The sequence below is a fragment of the Medicago sativa genome, chromosome 4, assembly GCF_051527215.1.
Source record: "Medicago sativa cultivar Bolivia chromosome 4, Bolivia_mono, whole genome shotgun sequence".
NCBI lineage: Eukaryota > Viridiplantae > Streptophyta > Magnoliopsida > Fabales > Fabaceae > Medicago > Medicago sativa.
In genome coordinates this window covers 14,305,092-14,313,403 of record NC_140752.1, presented here as the reverse complement: position 1 = coordinate 14,313,403, position 8,312 = coordinate 14,305,092, and the positions used below count along the sequence as shown (strand labels likewise).

The 8,312-nt window shown below is 32.1% G+C and overlaps 1 long non-coding RNA gene across 1 annotated transcript; it reads right to left on the bottom strand.

Annotated features, from left to right (window-relative positions):
• Window positions 1-2,150: 2,150 nt before the first annotated feature.
• On the bottom strand, window positions 2,151-5,268 carry LOC146926544 (uncharacterized). Its single transcript, XR_015034148.1, has 2 exons — window positions 3,769-5,268; window positions 2,151-3,629 (listed from the first exon to the last, which is right to left on the bottom strand). It is a non-coding gene; the product is annotated as an uncharacterized LOC146926544 (long non-coding RNA).
• Window positions 5,269-8,312: the final 3,044 nt, after the last annotated feature.

The following is an 8,312-nucleotide window of genomic DNA, read 5'->3' as shown; positions in this document are numbered from 1 at the left end:
CTATGCAGGAAGATCTTAAACAGTTTCAAAGAAATGATGTGTGGGATCTGGTACCCAAACCTTAGCATAAGAATATTATTGGAACAAAATGGGTATTCAGAAACAAGTTGAATGAACAAGGTGAAGTAGTCAGAAACAAAGCAAGACTTGTTGCACACGGTTATAGTCAACAAGAAGGCATTGATTATACTGAAACATTTGCTCCAGTTGCAAGATTGGAAGCAATCAGGTTACTTCTATCCTATGCAGTTAATCATGGCATAATATTATATCAAATGGATGTCAGGAGTGCATTTCTTAATTGAGTCATTGAAGAAGAAGTGTTTGTCAAGCAACCTCCTGGTTTTGAGGATCTTAAGCATCTCGACCATGTTTACAAACTTAAGAAATCACTATATGGCTTGGAACAAGCTCCCAGAGCTTGGTATAATAGACTAAGTAATTTCTTCATCAAACATGATTTTAAAAGAGGCCAAGTTGACACAACACTCTTCAGAAGGACTCTTGAGAAAGACATTCTTGTTGTGCAGATATATGTTGATGATATAATATTTGGTTCTACTAATGCATCTCTTTGCAAGGAATTCTCTAAGTTAATGCAGGATGAATTTGAAATGAGCATGATCGGAGAGCTGAAGTTCTTCCTTGGAATTAAAATCAATCAAAGCAAAGATGGAGTATATGTTCATCAAACAAAATATACTAAGGATCTTCTGAAGAAGTTCAAGCTAGAAGATTGTAAAGTTATGAACACTCCAATGCATCCAACCTGCACCTTAAGCAAAGAAGATACTGGAACAAAAGTAGACCATAAGCTTTACAGAGGTATGATTGGTTCTTTGTTATACCTCACTGCATCTAGGCCAGATATTTTATTCAGTGTATGCTTGCGTGCAAGATTCCAATCAGATCCTAGAGAATCTCATTTAACTGCTGTTAAGAGAATCTTCAAGTATCTGGAAGGAACAACTAATCTTGGACTCCTTTATAGGAAATTCTTAGATTATCAGTTGGTTGGATTTTGTGATGCTGACTATACTGGTGATAGGATTGAAAGAAAGTCAACCAGTGGTAATTGTCAATTTCTGGGTGATAATCTGATATCCTGGGCTAGCAAAAGACAAGCAACTATTGCTATGTCCACAGCAGAAGCAGAATACATCTCAAAGAGCTAAATTAAATCTATGACGGATGTTTCCTCCTTCTATCCAAGAATAATTCCAAAATGAGGAATTTTCTCCACTACCTAACCGACGCCCCATCCCGGTTTCAAACCACCCTACATTCTGAACCCCTACGCCATCTGTAACTCCACATAATTTTTTCCACCATCTAGATGCCTTTGACCCCTCCCTCCCCACCACCCACCTAATACAACCTCACTCTTCCCAATATTCAGCTACTAACATTTTGTACCACAACCCACCCTGATCAATATATAACCCCCCACACCACTTTTCCATCAAAGCCAATGTAAATTCCCTAACTTTACAAACTCTTAGTCCTCTAAACTCCTTTTTAGTACAAATTTTTCCCCATTAAATCCGATTGATTTTGCAAACATCATCACTCCTCCTCCTCCAAAAAAAAATAATAATTTAACTTCTGGACTATATCTATATTGAAGTAATAATTATTTTCATATCCACAGGGACTATTTTAACTTCTGCTTAACAATAACAATAACATTAAGGATGTGTATAAATGGGGGGTGCGGAAGGCAATTGTTGTTTTAGTTACATAAACTGTTGGAAAAGATAGCAAAAGTTGGTTTTAGAAACTTAATGTGAAGAATGATTAAGCCGACTAATTCCTCAAATGTTCACTACATGATAATTTGAACCTCTTTCTTATCATTGTTTCACTAGTTTAACAATAGTCTTGAATTAGAACTCTCTCATAAAGTCACAATCTCTTAATCTCTTAAGTGAATTCAAAACCGTGGGAGGTTTTAAAAGTTTGTTAATATCTAAATCATAACTTAACAATTATCTATCTCTAGCTTAACTAGTTAAGCTAATCAGATTACCTAGGTCAAATTTAGAAGTTGTGGCAAGTAGTCATTCAAAGTCTATATTCAATTCATACATTCAAAATGCTAGGGCTACTAGTCAATCATAAACATATTAAAGACATTAAACTCAAGGAAATCTGCATAAGACTAGATCTTCATTGATATTCAAGAGAGTTCTTACAAATCACATTGCCATATAGCTTACAAAAGGTTCATCTCAGGCTTAACCACAATGAAATTAGTTACTCATAGCTAAAGCATAAACAACTAATTCAAAAGAAAGATTTATTACATAAATTGGAGGACTGACTATGAGTTGTGCCCCGGTCCATCAAAATTGTGCCCCAATGTGAAATAAAATTTAAATTATGTTCAGACGCTCCTCAAAATCGTGGCCCAAAAATTGTCCAATGGAATTGCTTCTTTTGGGGTCCAAATGTGGCCCAATCTAGTGAAACCATGGCTAAATACTCCATTATTAAGGAGACACTATAAATACTCCATTATAAATAAAACAGCTTCAAATACTCCATTATTACATTGAACTCAACTGGAAATGCATAAAAAAACAGCTAACAAATCTAATTTGACATGGTGCCATCATAAGGAGACACTATAAATAAAACTCTCTTTGTTATCTTATTTCATTTCCATCATCATAGATTTCAAAATCTAAATTTCAAGGTCCATGATTAGGAAAAAACAAAAGAAGAAAAAATAATTTTTGAGAGCATGCACAAAAACTAAATGACAACAAGTGAAATATTCTAGCATAAGGTATACCGTACAATTCTCCTGCTAGAGAAAGAACTCATTTATCTCATTAGGATGTTTTAGATCGGTACACACTCGCCTTTACGACACCTAACATTAACTCCATGATATTTTGGACAATCTTTATCTCTTATACAATTACTGGTATAAGTACGGAAACTAGAATTAGATACTTTTATGCTAAGAAATATGGAAAGAAATAGAATTAGAACATAAACTAATTTCGGAGTTTTAACCATATTTTTTCCAATTTGCATCCAAATAATAGTAAATGACTTGATCTATTTATAGTGTATAATAAATTTCATGGTCTTATAGAAATAATTAGATAGTTTACGCATTATAAATTTTTTTAACCCTTCAAAATTCTAGAATCATTTCTAAATGTCCTTTAAATATATCAATGTGTTATTTTTGTCCCTTTAGCACACTTAGGAAAGAGATCATGTAATAAACATAATAATCAAAATAATTAAATAAAATTTTACTAACTTGTCATCCTTTAAATAATTTTATTATTTTTAATCCTTTCACAAGAGTAAAGGGAAAAATATATGTTTATACCATCGTAAAGTTATGTATCAATATAAAACACCATTGAATATTTATGAATAAGTAGAACGTATGTTTTGAGCAATCTATTTTTTAATTAAATCATTAGATCATAAAGAATTTATATTTTAAAAAAAATTCTTGCATGATTTATTCCACTTCCTTATTCGCATCAATTATACAATCATTGGCTCCCCCTCTTGCATATTGATAGACTTTTAGTAAGTGTGTTAAGAATTATTGAAGTAATGAAGTATAAAATTCTTCTTCACATGAACTACATTATTTTCTACACGGCAAAGACATTATCAACACAGATGTATTAAAATTGGGGGGGTCTCACAATGCAAATAGTTTGTTTAACAATCAAATATTAAATATCAAAATGTAAATAATTTGTAATGATTTTGGGAGAAAAATGATCATACCTTTCGAATTTTATATCCGTCAATGTTTGGTAAACTGCACTTAAACCCTACAATTATTATTCTAGCTTCATTATCATTAACAAATTAAAATTGTTTTGATCAATCTCTTGACACAGATCCCTCTCCTTAGATTACAACTAACTAATCTCTTAGGGGAGTCTGTAACATTGAAGGTTTTATTGAATGTTAATTTTTAATCACAACCTAACATGTTGATATCTCTAAAGTGACATGTTTGATTGAAGAGTATAACTAGATCCAAGTCAACTTTTAGTGATAATAGTCAATTGATCTTTGAGTTCATTTTATATGTGATCAAAATACAAAAAGCATTAAATTCTAATTATCTTGTATAAAGACTAGAATTGAAATTGTATTGAATAGAGTTTCACGCCTTACATTGATCAAACAACTAGAACAAAATCACCTTAGACCTAATCACAAGGAATTTAGCTATTCATAGGTAAAGCATAAATAACCATATTGAAGAGTAGCGTAAAAATATTAAAAACCCTTCCGAATTCTAGAATCATTACTAAATGTCCTTAAAATATATCAATGTGTTATCTTTGTCCCTTTAGCACACTTAGGAAAGAGATCATGTGATAAACATAATAATCAAACTAATTAAATACAATTTTACTTACTTGTCATCCTTTAAATAAATTTTTTAACCTTTCACAAGAGTAAAGGAAAAAATATATGTTTATATCATCATAAAGTTATGTATGAATGTAAAACACCATTGAATATTTATGAATAAATAGAACGATGTTATGAGCAATCTATTTTTTAATTAAATCATTAGATCATAAAGAATTTATTTTTAAAAAAAATTCATTGCATAATTTATTCCACTTCCTTATTCGCATCAATTATACAAATCAATTATATAATCATTGGCTCCCTCTTCTATATTGATAGACTTTTAGCAAGTGTGTTCAGAATTATCAAAGTAATAAAGTATAAAATTCTTCTCCACATTGAAGGTTTTATTGAATGTTAATTTTTAATCATAACATAATCAGTTGGTAGGGACAATGCATAATACATGCAAGGTCCGTGGTTCAAACCTCAGCCACCACCACAAAAAAAAAAGATTCTATTTTTTTTTTCAAAATAATTTAGGGCCCGTTTGTTACGGATTAAAATAAAAGTGATTTTGACATAAAATAATTTAGAGATTAGAGATTTTATTAAAAATCTGAATTTATTTTGCGTTTGTTATAGGGCTCGTTTGTTATAGATTCTAAAAAGATAGATTTTCCTTTGTAATTTTAAAAATAGATTTTTTTGGAAATTTACTCAAAAATAGTATAAGTTATTTCAAACTCATTTGTTATAAGTTAAAAAAGATATTTTGACATTCACTAACCTAAATATTCATTGTTCGAGATTTTACATAGTAAAAATCGCATATTTTTTCAAAATGATATATTTCAAAAATGATTTTTATGAAAAACTATTTGAAATAGCTTTTTTTTTTAGAGTTTTTTTCAAAATTTTAGTATCCAAAAAAATTATAACAAAATGATGAAATATCTAGAATGACATTTTAAGATAAGCTATTCAAACCCATTTTTTATTTGAAACTTTCTATAAAAAATTCTTTGTTAAAAAAACTTTAACAAAAATATGTTGCACTACAAAAATCTATTTTAAAAAAAGCTATAACAAACGGGTTAGTTTGTTTGGATACAACTATATAAAAGGGATTTTTTGTTACAAAATTAGTTCAATGCTTTGAATCGCATTTTCTCTCTCCTCTTAAAAAAAATCTATTTTTTAAGAAGCTGCTCCTAACAACTTCTCATTTGAAGCTGTTTTAAGATTTTTTTTTCTTAGATTCTAATTTGTTAAAAAACTATAACAAACGGATGCAATATTCTTAAATTTGTTTACACTTAATTTGTTACACTTAATTTCTGTCATCCAAAAGGTATTTTCTTGCTACAAAAAGGGCATATCTCACTTATGCTCCTTCACGTGCGATAGCTTGCGATACAGCGATACTGATAGGCCAAACCACAAGTGCACGGTCTATCGAAGTATTAAGAATAAAGATAGTTAGTTAGAGCTAGTAATAAGGAGTATTAGTTACTAGTTAGTGGATGCCTATAAATAGGCCTTGATGTACTCTTTTATTGTAACTTTTCACTCATTGTAACATTTTCATATTCATCAATACAAAGTTAGTTAAGCTTTTCTCTCCTTTCATCCATGGATGCCATGTTCACTAACATGGTATCAGAGCATCAAATCTGGTATCCACCTTGAAGGATATTTTCCGCTGCATTTTCTCGAGAAAATAAAATTTTCTCACGTTCACTTTCTTTCTCGTATTTCACTTCTCTTCGTTTTCTTTACCTTTCTTTCTTGACTCTGTTACAATCTCAAATTGAAATTCAATTTTTCTTTCCTATGATCTTTGTCCAGTACTTCGAATCAGTTTGTGTTCTTGATTTGTTCGATCAATTTCTCTTTTGATCTGCATCTCAATTTCATATTCACATGCAATTCGAAAGTCTTGTTCGAATTCTTCATTCCAGTTTCTGAATCCTTTCGTGATTGAGTTTGTCATGTTGCTATTCTTGATTCGAATCTTGCCCTTTTTGTTTCAATTTTTGTTCGATTTCACTCTTGTCATTTTCCCCAAATCTTAGGGTTTCGAGAGTCAAATTCGATTCCTCTTGTTTTTGCGTTTAATCCTTGATTCATATCGATCTATTTTGTTTTCAATCTGTTCTCGTCATGTCGTCATCGTTCGATCTATAACAGTTTTTTTTCCTTCTCGTATTCATTTTTGATTTGTGATTTGAGTTCATCAGCGACAGTGAAATTTCTTGTTCATCGCATCTGATTCGGTTCATATGGCACGATTTCTAACATGATTGTAGACATGAAGCTTCAATTGACTCAGGTTTTGGAAAAGAAGTTTTGCATAAGTTTTTTTTTCGTGCATAAGCAAGTTTACAGAAGCGCGTGAATCTCGTTTCAGAAGCTGTTTTGTTGGTTCAGAAGCTGTTTTGTTGGTTCAGAAGCTGTATTGTTAGTTCAGAAGCTGTATTGTTAGTTCAGAAGCTGTTTTGTTGGTTCAGAAGCTGTTTTGTTGGTTCAGAAGCTGTATTCTTCTCAGAAGCTGTATTGTTCAGAAGCATTTTTTGTTGTTCAGAAGCAGAAGCATATGCTGTTCAGAAGCTGTTTTTTTTTTTTTTTGTGTTCCTCCCATTTACAATTGCAATTTTCATTGTATTTCACACTCAAATTGGTAAACTTTTCCACTTTGAGTTTGAAGGGGGACATATAGTGTGAAGATAACTCTGTATGTGCCAAGTTGTGGTTCAGTAAAGGTTTCTACAGAAGCGTGTTTTGGTTTGGTGCAACACGTAGGTTAATTTTTTTTTTCTGGTACAAAGGATGGACTTTGTGAAGATTGGAAATTTGAAGATCATTAAGAACTTTGGTTCTGCGTGTGGAGATATGTTGGTTTCTGTCAATTTGAAACATCAATGGCAAGCAATAAAGTCTTGGTTTCTCCACAAGATTGAAGACAAATTTGTGTTTGGGTTTCTTTGTTACCAATTAGAGCTGGTTACAAGTGCAATTTGATTGAAGACAAGTTTAGCTCTCATGCTTTGGTTGGATTCTTTACTGGATGTTTGTGATTCATTACCTCTTTCTATTTGGTCCTGGATCGTTATGATTCATTACCTCTTTCTATTTGGTCCTGGATCGTTATAGCTGCTTTTGGCCTCAGCCTTTGCTTATGGTACTATGAGAGTGCCTACTCTATTCTGTTTTGATGGGATGCAGGGCTGCATTCTCAGTTTTGTTATTAGCCTATGCTGGCTTTGATTCTTGTTTGTGCTTCTGTTCATGATGGTTAAGCTATGTTGATAAGCTTCTGTCATGAATGGTTAAGCGTTGTGCTTCTGTCCGAGGATGGTTAAGCGTCGTTTTCTTCTTCTTGTAGCTTCTGTTAATGGTTGTTAAGCGTGACACTTCTTCCATTGATGGTTAAGCGTTGATATTTTTTTTCTTGATGATTGCTTCTGCCTTTGATAGGTGGTTAAGCTTGTTGTTGTGCTTCTGTCAAGTGGTTAAACTTTGAGTATAGTTTCTGCTTGGTAGTTAAGCTTTTGCCTTATGGCTTGATGATCATAGCTTCTGCCCTATGGTGGTTAAGCATGTTGCCCTTTGTTGGCTTTGTTGATGGTAGCTTCTGTTAAGTGGTTAAGCCTAGAGTTATGGCTTCTGCTCAATGGTTAAGCGTTTTGCCTTATGGCTTTGGTTAGTTACTGCTTGAGATCAAATATTGGTTGGATTTGGTTTGGTTTGGTGAAGCATTGCTTACATATCTACTTTGTTGGTTCTGCTAGTGATGTTGGTTTTTGTAGTTTGAGTGCTATGTTTTCCTTGCCTACACCTTTGGTACCTCCCGGTTCTGGATTGGTTATTCATACTTGCTGGAAGTTTGTTTTGCTTCTATACATTTGAAGTATTATTGAGGTTATACATCTGCTAGAGAGCTGTTTTGGTTAGTA